Source organism: Dermacentor variabilis, chromosome 2 (genome assembly GCF_050947875.1).
Source record: "Dermacentor variabilis isolate Ectoservices chromosome 2, ASM5094787v1, whole genome shotgun sequence".
Lineage (NCBI taxonomy): Eukaryota > Metazoa > Arthropoda > Arachnida > Ixodida > Ixodidae > Dermacentor > Dermacentor variabilis.
In genome coordinates this window covers 113,959,376-113,971,328 of record NC_134569.1, presented here as the reverse complement: position 1 = coordinate 113,971,328, position 11,953 = coordinate 113,959,376, and the positions used below count along the sequence as shown (strand labels likewise).

The following is an 11,953-nucleotide window of genomic DNA, read 5'->3' as shown; positions in this document are numbered from 1 at the left end:
TGTGGCGCATCTCAGGTACCGAAATGAGTGTGTAGTGGTTTCCGCTTTACTTCCGATGGCAATGGAGTCTGGTCATTACCGCAGTCATTAAGAGCCCCTAGTGTGTGTAAGAACTGGCGTCTCGAATGAGCAGATATCATTGGCTGTAATGTATGCGTGCAACTGCATCTTATTCAGTCTGTTGCGTAGGCTTATTTGACCCTGGCTTTGTTTTAATCTCTTAGTGCATCTTATTTTACCCGATCACGATACATATATTTGGTTCCTAACATATGTCGCTGATATTCCTCTGTAGTTTTAATTATTTCAGTGTGCGACTGCAATTGTACTGATCATGGAATCAGCATTGCGGTGTTCCACTTTTTCAACTTTGCTGGCTGAAAATAAGCAAACAAGGATGATGTACTTCGTGGCTGTTTATTAAATGAGCGAAGGTATACTCTCAGCAATCTACGAGTATTTTGGTGTCTAAACTTTTGCATAACCACTGCATCGGCTAGCCAAGTTGCACAAAGTGGTTACCAAACGCTTCTTCATTACATATTTTACATGAATGGATCTATGATTAAACACGTCACTTGACGTCACTCAGTTCGAAGAACAAACTGGAATCATAAAGTATTCGTACAGTAGATTACATTCACATTGTTCATTAAATATCAGGAAAGTCTGTAGAGTGCAACCAGCCTCTACATATGACTATCATAGATAGCGCGAAAGCTTTCGCTTCAGTAGAAATACCTGAGCTAATAGAAGCACTACGTAGTCAAAGAGTAAAGGAGGCAAAAGTGAACATGTTTCAAAATTTCTACAGAAACTTCACAGCGACATAAATTATTCAGAAGAACATTGACAACGCAACAGGTAAAGTGTACGTCCATGTATCGAGACAATATTGTTATTAACTCAATGGTCACAAGAAATATTCAATATGCAAGATCCCGATAGCTTAGGTGTATTGATTAGCGGTGCGAGATGTCGTTTCCCTTGACAATGTCTTGCTCTGTAGCGATGAAGATTAGTGCATGAAATCGTTGAAGATCAACTAAGTTTGCTGATTATTATGGAGAAAGGCAATGTTTGGTTGTATGGCTGAGGAACAAGAGCTCATTAGCTGTAGTTAACCTCGTTGCTGTAGAAGAGTATGTTTCTCGAGGCCAGCTAGTCAGAGGGAATCCAAATAAACAAAAAGTCCCCAAGCTATTGAAAGTTTGTTGAAAGTGTATGTGGCACACTCTTGCGTCTCGAGTGGCAGCTTGCTGGTATTGTTGAAAAGGCAAAAAAATATAAGCAATGCGTTCAACTAGTACAAGCTCTGTTGCCGACCCCTAGAGCTCCAACAAAAAAAAAGAAAACTTCAGTAGAAGATACTGAGCCGCGGGATGGAAATTATAGGCCCAACGTTATGATGAAAAGGAGGAACGGGGACGGCGAGGGTATGTAGCGAATTCGAGAGAGAGAGAGATGAGGGAGGTCAACCAGATGGAGTCTCGTTAGCTACCCTTCGCTGGGAGTTGGGAGAGGGTGAAGGGAGTGAATGGTAGGAGACCCTAATATTCGACTTCGGTGTCTCTTAGTGGCACTCGCACCTCGGCGTTGGTGTTCTTTGGGTTAACTCTAGGCGAACGTAACGCGTGAACCGAACTTGGAGGCAACTGTTTTCCATTAATTAGCCAATTAAATATCATGCCACCTTCTTGTGTGTGACGTCATTAGTGAAGTCGTCACTTTCGCTTTCTACTTCTTGGTTTCCAGGAATTTCGCCAACGTCGTGCTCCCGTGGCGGGTCTCTCAAATCTACGATTCTGTGCTTTGGTGTGCGGTAATTAGTTATCTCTAATTAATTCTAATTATTCGAAACGCTCCAGTAACTCAACTCGTAACTAAACTTATGCCCTGGTATCATATCTATTCTGAAACGCGGCAATTTTGTACTGTACTATTTCTTCATATTTTTTCTCGTTTATATTAAATTTCGAACCACCCGGGAATAAACCGCGCAACGGTATCTGCAATAATAAAGTTCCTCCTCCTCGTCCTCCCCGGTCGTCTGTGATTTCTAATTCTGATTATTCCAGGCACTTCAGTAACTCAACTTGTAACTAAACTTATGCTGAGATGTCATATCTATAATGAAACCCATACATTTTGTACTGTACTATAGTATTTACTATACTTTTCTGGTTTATTTAAAATTTCGTCCCCGCTCGTGTCAGGAGGTGAACCGGAAGTGCTGCGCAAGAAGCAAGAGTGTCACTCGACACTCGTGCCACTTATAAGAAGGTAGGAAGAAGTAAAAGGGGTGTTAATGAACACTGTGTGCAGGCAGTACGATGTGCAAGAGCATAAACGGTCACTATAAACGGTTATAGGTCACAGAGGCCGGTGTAATTTGGCTGAGTGGCTGGGAGGTAAACTCACTTGAGTACGCCAAGGAATCCAGTGGTGTGATGAGAGCAGAGAATTTGAAGGGAAGCGCTGGAGTCTGCAGAATAAAAACAGCGGTAATTAGAGAGCGCTGCAGTGGCTACTGTCGTGCAGTAGACATGTAGTAGACCGTGCACGGGATCATGACGATGACGTTGATGATGATGCGTAGACCCTTAACAAACCACAGTGCCTTGTTTATCGGGTTGGGATTATTACGGACCTTGTCATGAGTGAGTAAAAGTTAAATGTGTAACATAAAGTATTCATTGCTGTCTTTGATGTACGAAGTCTCTTTTGCAGCATACGTTTTGAATGTATTCAAATAAATAAATAAATATCTGCTGATGTCGTTTACCTTGCTAGAAACTCTTTACACTACGTTAAACGAGACGTAATCAACAAAAAGTAACGAAAGTTTCGCTCGAAGTCGCATTTCATTAACGACAATAGAACATGCTCCGTATGGAAAACAATATGCGCTATTTGTAGTATATGCCATGTCATCCCAAAATGAAAGAAGTATATCGCACTTTACGTAAAGAAATATACAGTTCAATTCTATATTTTTCGATTTCGCACAAAACAAATCCTTTTATATTATTTATTTATTTTTCACAGAAATACAAAGCGACAGAGAGAGTTGCTTCAGGAATCCTACTGAATATCCGAGAAGCACAAGCAAATGAACAAAACAAGACCAAATGTACGAGGCACATGTGACATAACGGGGCAGAACTCCAGCTTCTCTCTCTCTCTCTCTCTCTCTCTCTCTCTCTCTCTCTTCTTTTATTTTCAGTTTTCAATACCGGCTGCTCCTCTGAGACATTGTTAACGGGACTCACCCAGAACGACTCAGAGCGCTTGCAATATTTATCACATTGAACCATCCAATGCCAAATCAAAAGCACGCAGTATATATATATATATATACATATATATATATATATACGGCGCAGATTGCCGAATTCTTCCAAGTTATACCTTCAGGCTGTTAAGGTTAGATCTATGGCTCAACTTTTACCGCGTCCTTATCAATGAATTATATTCAGTCGTTGTCTGGCCATTGTGCAAGCAGTAGAAATTATAGCGTAGACAGGGGTGATGCAGCATCCCAGCAACAAGACCACAGCATTCTCATTCCGCTTTCTAAAAGAGACGCTACAAGGCAGCTTCACCACATGGCACGCGCCCTCTCGTTGGCCAAGTAGAACAGTCCAAGTCTGAGGCGCGCCAGATTACACAACCCAAGCTCTTCGCTGCAGCTCGGACCTCCAGTCGGACTTCACTGATGTAAGACATGCCTTCTGCGCCGGCTTGTAGTTGGGAGTTGCCTTCACACGGCACCAATTGGAAAGACCGACAGTGCTGTTTGCAATATCTGCGGAAGCGAAGAAATGTGGAGAATTTATGTTAGCATTGTCCTCTATTTCAATCACATTGGCAATCATTCTCCAACACGTCGCACAGATCGGCCGCAGCCCATTCAGGTGCTACTCGAACACTGGCCTTATCGCTCGTCGGCCCACAAAGCATTGTAGGCACTTTCGTGTTTCTTGAAGGTGACTTGCCTGTTTTAAAGCCCTTAACTGCATGGTACCGTCCGCACGCGTGATCGAATTCAGCGAATCTTTCCTTCTCCCCACTCTCTCTCACGCACGTTTCTATACCCCCATACCGTTTCCCCAGCCTACATAAGTAATGAACGGAGTGCATATTCCTGCTGCAGTCCTTTGTCACACTAGAATCTCACAATTCGTCGTCCTTTTTATTTTTCGTTCTGTCTGCGAAGCTATCGAATCCACGCACTCTTACTTTCCTAATTCCCTCTACAGATGCCACTCGCACACAATGGCACGCGCATAGGGACACCATGTTCCTTGTCCATAGCCTCAGGGCAGGCACGTGTGTTTACATACTCAGTGCATTGATAAACAGAATTTGGGGAACTCGTTAACCTAGTAGTATAAGTGCCGCATAATGCCAGCGAGTAATAAAAATAGACACACACGCACGCACGCACGCACACACACACACACACACACACACACACACACGCACACACACACACGACTGCCGCTCGTTAGTTTGCTTATTGGTTAAATTTTTCATTCCTTTATTTATTTTTGTTCACGTGAGCCTCGAGGGTATGCCACAGACATTGGAAAGATGATGCCTTAAACCCAAATAAAGAAGGAATTTGCATTTCATTTTTTTGTTTTTGCTTCGGGCCCGTGATGAGTTATTTTGTAGTTCGTTCACTTTTTAAATTTGTTTCTTTATATTTGCCAGACAGGCCAGCGCCTTTTTTTTTTTTTTCATCGAGTCAGACCTCTTCAAGATTCGCGGCTATGACACCTACGTCGCATCCCATAAAAAGCGTGCGGCAATACTGGTTGGCAACATGCGCGCAGCGCCCCCCTTAATCATTGCATAGAACATACTTTCGTGGAACTCATCCAGCACCGGCCCACAACGCCGAGCCTCTTCCCACTAAACGTCTACAGCGCCCCTGCGGATGCACATGGCGACTTTGATCGCCTGCTGGCATCCGCGCACCTAATCGCCCAACAAAACCTCCTCTCATTGGTCAGGGATTTCAATTCCCCGCGCCTTGCCGGGGCTATAGCACTCGTATCGAAAAATACAACGGCTTGCGCGACACAGCGCAATCCATCACCTCATACTTTGGAACGCACCAAACACACCGACCAGAATGGAGAACAGCGTCTCGCGGGGCACTACTCCTGATGTGACCCTCACCAGAACGGTTCGACACTTCACGTCGATCCGTCTAAAGAAAGTGCTGCGCTTTGACCACCCCATCAGAGAGATTGCCCTCTCACGCGCTAGGACCAAAGTTAAGGTTGGTCGAGTCCAAACTACAGATTGGATGGCTTTCTGTAAGCAATGGCCGCACGCAAACATCTTGACCGTCGAAAAATAGACAGACTAACTCGTCGCGACGGCGACCAAACACACACCAAAACTCACTGCAAGCAATCCAGAAACGGACTCAAATTTACTCCATTTTTTTGGGAGGCCAGACAGTGTCTAATCAGACACCTCCGAAAGCGGAAACGAAGTCATGAACTTAAAATCCGTATTGGCCACCTCATGTTGGAAGCCGAGCAATATGCCGAGCAACTTGTCCGGCAGAACTGAAAACAGTTTTGCGTCCAGATACAAGGCACACTGGGCAGGCGGTAAACGTGTGCTCTCTTCCGAACCCTCATAGCTCGCACGGATGGCAGCCGACCTTCCCGATACCTGATGCAAAAAACTCTTTTACAAGCATCCCTGCAAGGATAAGGCAGCCCTTGGAGCTGCCTAAGCAAAAATTCCCTGTACAGAATCTCCCAACCCACTCCCCCAACATAACGCCAAACTCTGGCACCCCCAATCCCACCCTTGACTGGCTTTTCAGCAGCGCGGAACGGATAGCGGGATTTCGTAAACTTACTTGAAACACAACCCCGGGAAAGGACCGCGTTATCAACAGAACCTACCCCCCCCCCCCCGGAACCTACACGATACTGCCATACTTCCTCAGCAGTGGAAGCATGCCGAAGTTGCAGTGATTCCAAAGCCAGGAAAACCTCTCTACAACTTTAAATTTCCGGCCCATTTCGCTTACATCGTGCACTGGCACACTTTTTGAAGAAATGGCCCACAAGCGGCTGACACGCACCTTACCTCGAAGAGCAGGATCACCTGCCGCACATGATGTACGGCTTCCGACAGCCCCTGTCAGCCCAACGATGTCCTCGTTAAACTCAAAGAGGACGTCACTGACTGCCTCAGCAGCAATGCCAAAGGGCGCCATACTCGCGCTGGACGTGAAAGGAGCTTTTGACTATGTCTCGCACGCGGCCATATTACACAGCCTTTAATCCGCCGCCAGCAACGAACGCAAACAAGGCCTCAAAGAAGAGTATATCACATGCATACTAAAGGCGATAATTATCAGCCACATCATTTCCAGATCCATTTATTTATCCTTTCTTTATTTCAATTAAGAACTACAAATCATTACCCCTAAGATGTACATCGTGTTAATGTTGGCATCTTATCATTTGACCTATAATAATCAAGGCTCTCGGTTTCATTTCTTCTTGTTCATTATACACAGCGAGGCTCCCGAATCCGGCGGCTTTGATGCCTTCTGGTAGCATGTGTTGGTTTATTGACCAGTTTGCCTTCACCAAAAGGTTCACTACGTGACGCCTGCGGAAGATAGGATGCTCTACATCCACTGCCATGGCCGTGAATGGGGGCACTGACCAACGCTCCCGCGTTAGTTCTGGTAGACGGATGCACCACAAAGTGGATGGGGAAGCGGCGCCGCGGTAACACTATGTGTAAGAGCATCGCACGCGTAATGTGAAGATGTGAGTTCGTATCCCACCTGCTGGCAGTTATTTTCTCATCCACTTTCGTTTTCCTTTATTTATTGTTTATTTAATTCAATGAAGAACTACAAATTATTTCCCCTACGTTGTCCTTCGTGTCATTGTGCTGGCTCGTTACGATTTTAATATTATATATATATATATATATATATATATATATATATATATATATATATATATATATATATATATATATATATACGTGTTCCAAAGCGTGACAGGCGACAGCGGATCTCAAGTTGATGACCGTCGCTCTAGCGAAATTGGTAGTGCATCTAACGCGTAATGCTAAGGTGTTACGGGGTCGGTTCCCACCGGCGCCAAGTTATCCTTTCCCCCAAATTGATTTCTCTTTTCTTCTTTCCTTTTTTTTTACATTTCAATTGGAAGCAGAGCTAGTCACCTCTGCGCTTCTCTTGTCTTCATTCCCCGTTCGCTTTATATGGCCGTGATAAAATAAAATTGACTCTATCTCGATATATATATATATATATATATATATATATATATATATATATATATATATATATATATATATATATATATATATATATATATATATATATATACGTATGACCTCTAGGTCAGCAGTGTGGTCTGCCATCTTTTACTTCACAACAGAATAACCGCTAGAAAATAACGATATCAATGGAGAATAGCCCGCATCGGAAGAAAGAAATACCGACACATGAGAAAACGGTACCAGTTCAAGCGGCAGCTGTGGAGCCAGTAGGGATGCTAGAAAAGAAGAAACAGAGCACGTGAGACGCTTCTTTTCTTTTCTTTCCTGCAGGATCTATAAAAGGGGTCGCAGATGCAAGACAATAAAACTGGGTGACGGAACGCAACAAATGCGCTTTTCCACCTCTCGAGTAGATGAAGAAAAATAAAATAAACGATAACATGACGCCGGTATCGGCTCACGCTCGGGGATAGCTGCAAAAAAGTACCCTTCAAAATTGTAAATGAAAACGAAAAAAATTTCAGGTTGGCGGACCTGCATTCTCCTAGCTATACTGTAAACCACAGGCGCAGTTCTGCGCAGTTGCCGAGTTGCTTTTATTTCTGATGCAACGCTTCTCGCGCTTCTCTTTGTCTCTTTGGAGCTCTCTCTTTCTGTCATCTCCCCAGAATAGATGCTCACAGCAGCTGCCTCTATTTCTGGACTTATTTATTCTGTTTTTTTTTTCAGGCGTACCTTTGAGGCTAAGGCCGTCTCAGTCATCCTGGCCATACTTCGGCCTGCATGCATTTCGAAGTAAAATCAGACGAAGAGAGACGACGAAGACACACCGGAGATTGCGTTCGCTTGCTCAGCCAAGCGTAGCCCAAAAGCAACGAGCGTTCCCTTGGTGACCGTCCTACTACCATGGCATGTTTTCTATTTATTTTCTTATAATTTTTTGATGCAGGGGAGAAGGGGACCATGGCAGGAGGCAGGATGGGCTTTGGATTGCACTCTTTTCGATGTCTTGAGGAGAAGCTGTATCGAGAAGAAGCTGGCAATTTTTACATTTCAATAGCGATGAAGTTTAGGAACATGATTCGCTAGAGACCTAAAACAGAAGCGCTTTCATACGGCTGCTACCTCTCTTTTTGTCGTTCTTGTTCTAATAAAAGCACACGTGGAGATGTTATCTAGCATGAACCTGTACCTACAGCAGAATTCCAGCTTTCGCAATGTAGGGCTTACGTGCTGTCGGCGAAGTACAAGCACCACATTTACGTGCGTAGAGATTTTTGCAGCGAGGTCTTCCTCTACTTCAAGTTTGCATCGTGTTATGGCTGGCTTTTTACGAAAACCTGCTCACTTCTTCATGAAATGGCAGACCTACCCTTGTCTGACTAAAGTATCTGTGAAGAGGCAGTCGAAAACGTATCGTTGTTTTGTCACTGTTATGACGTCGAACGCAAAGTGCTCCGAACTGTGCTAAACCGCCTGCATCATAGATTATTCTCCGACGCAAAGATTCTTAGGAACATCGTCGCTTGCGTCGCAAACATAGAAAGAAATGCGGGCACTACTACAGTTGATGAAATTTACTGGCCTCGCGAGGCCTATTGCAGGAGGTGCTGGTAGCCCCACGTGTTTGCACTGCTAGTGCCTGCCGCTCTGCCTATTTTTGCTTTTCATCCCTTGACCCCTTTTCCCTAAGTAGAGTAGAAAACCAGGCGCGTGTCTTGGTTGACCTCCCCGCTTTTCCTTCTTCCCCTCCTGCTGCTGTTCCTCCTTCTCTGCTGATATGGAGGAGAATTTCCGTTGTTTTCATTTCTGCTCCGCCATCTATATTTTCACAACAGCCAAATTGATCAAAACGCGCTTATCACGATAGGGTAATCTAGCACGAAAGAAATTAACACAGCGTAGGGTGGTTGTAGACATAGGTCTGTGTACCGGTTTTGGGAAAATATATGGGGAAGTTACAGAGCGATACATTTAAATATCAAACAAAGCATTCCTCTGCAAATGTTCACTCTGACAGCCCACTCATCACAATATCCTTCGAGCCCACGTCAGCTCAACGGAATAATTTACAGTAAGATCCACACATAGAAGACTATATATCGAACAAGGTAGGCATAACGACACGCAGAATGCGTGGGTGCGTATTCGAACAAGTTTTTCAACCTGAAACTGCTCGTTTCAGTTTGAGAACATCGCCATTCGCGTTGTTGGGCGTAATGTCAGCAAAGGCGGCCGATCAACTGAAGGCAAAGCAGTTCTTAAGAACAAAATACTCCGTGGATTCGGTCCCTGTTTGTAGAATAAGATCACAGGCTGAGCATTACGCTAATATCGATGGTTTGCGTTCCCCGTGTATTTTAATTGTTAAATGGGAGCTGGGCCTAACCTTTAGGCAATGTTCTCAGCCACTATTCGCAAAAGCTAAAGTAAACTAAATTAAACAATTTGTTGATTTCCTTCTAGCTTTTGCTCTAGGCGTACACAAAGCCTGTAAGTTCTTTCAGTAATGTCAATCCTATTTATCAATGAGAAAAAGCTTTCAATAAGACACTTAACTACAATATTATTTATAGTTAACGAGTCCACTATATTAGCAATCTCAACACATTAGCCTGAGGCCAGGGAAATCACGAGACGTTGAACACATCTAACATGTGAGACTTTCAAAAAATGATTGAAACGCCGGCTGGTTGTCTGAACAAATATTCCCAAGTATTTAGCAAAGAACGCAGACAAGAAAATCGGATATGTTGTTTCTTACACAATCCCGTTATCATAATCACGTTGACCTCTCGCCTCCCGCTTTACAACCACTACAGCCATTAAGACTCTCATCTAGAAGGAGGTGAACTTGAACGCTAAAGCATAACTTCAACGTACAGCACGCCGTCGGAACAAGCCTGCGGTAAGATAACTAAAGGTATAGAACACCGCTAAAGCTCGCGCCAATGTTAAGACATATTAAGGAAAAAAATTGTGGAGTTGTTGAAGCAAGAAGAGCGCGTAAGAGTATAGATGACGCAGGAGTTTCTCCTCCATAAACATTGCAAAAAAAATATCCGCGCTCAAATTACCCCCTTTTTTTTGTTTCTGATATTTCTCCAACAGAATCGCGATCGTCCTACTCTAACTATATAGCTGAAGATTGCCGGCTTTTAGAGCGAGCGGCGGCTTGATGCGCTACAGACATCTATGCGCTGTTTCATTAGCGCTCTAATTTATTTCCTATTATGCCATGGTCCCCTTAATTAAAAGGGGCTTTTATCTTCGCTGCTGCCACACTTCATAGAAATTTTCCGAACTTCAATATTTTCCTTCCACTATTACTTTCCCAAATTTAGAAAAATTACGATGCAAAGAATCACGAATAATATTTATGAGTGCAGCTTTAAGACTCATGATTTGGTCGCTTTTGAATAGAGAGAGGCTTAACTTATTCTAGGAAATGCAGAGAAGTTGACCTGCGCTAGTATATACTCTGTTCCGCTACTTAGTACAGAGGAAGGAGGCAAAAGGACGAAAAAGAATGATGAAAGATGAGTACGACAACAAGAAGAACAGAGCCGGGGGGGAGGAGAGAGAGAGAGAGAGAGAAGTGCTAGCTATACAGCTAGATGTAGCTTGCATAGCAGTTGCTCGGGCCGAGCGTCTCCTATTAAATTGCGGTCATAACCACGCCATAGAGCTAAACGCTGCGTGAGCGAGCCAAACGCTACCAAAAGAAATCAAGGTGATTATAAGGAGCAGAGGTCCATCAAGTTCATCTCGTATCCAATGAAAATATCTACTATCATCCTAAAGGCAAAAGAATTGTTTAGACGTGGACGAACGCTTAATCCACCAAACACAACGTTCGTGTTTGCGCTATTTAGCACTCGTCCGTGTCTCAGCAAGTGCGCTGCCTTTAGAATATTTGCTAACCAACTAACTCGGCAATACCGCCTAAGCGAGAATATCTAATACATCAAGTGATTCGTGACGTTTAGCAACACTTGCTAAACGTCCCCACCCGCTGAATAGACCGGTATACATGGGAGACTTCAAGGTGAGACGAAACACTTCTCTCCTGAAAGTGCACGATGCCCATACGGGATGGTTACGTCCCTCCTGGTAACCCACGGAGACACAGTTTACGTTTCACTACGTCATGTAAGATCTCCCATTATTCGTACTACGATTCCGCCTGGACTTTCACCGGCTTCCTTCGCAGATCGGCTTTTCCGGAAATGAAACTGCTGACACACACGCGCGAAAAAACATTAAGGCACAGGTCGAAGGCGGGCAATGTTTGAAGACTCCTGGCGAGTGTTGAAGACAACCACGGGAACTATGGCTACCCAGCACAGGGTAGCCAGCTGGTACTTACACTGGCTAACCTCCCTGTCTTTCCTCCCACCTATGGGAAACACTTTCACTCTATGCCAGCCCTGCTTGACCAAGAGACTCAGTCTATCAGAAGCCTCCTGATTACGCCGTGATCCGTGAACACAGGCGGGGCGACACAAGCTAAGACTGTTGCCCTCATCAACGTGCTCATTCTGTTAGGCTCACAGTGACACGCTACACTACTCGTTAGAATGCCAAGATTCGTGGAACAGTGCAAGACTCCTTGACAGGAAAAATCTGTGCGCATACATATAGGATGACA

The 11,953-nt window shown here is 44.2% G+C and overlaps 1 long non-coding RNA gene across 1 annotated transcript in view; it reads right to left on the bottom strand.

Annotated features, from left to right (window-relative positions):
• Positions 1-2,421: 2,421 nt before the first annotated feature.
• Positions 2,422-11,953, bottom strand: part of LOC142570945 (uncharacterized) — a 92,118-nt gene continuing 82,586 nt past the window's right edge. The window contains exon 3 of the long non-coding RNA XR_012825718.1: positions 2,422-2,485. This is a non-coding gene — a long non-coding RNA (uncharacterized LOC142570945). The remainder of the gene's footprint in view (positions 2,486-11,953) is intronic.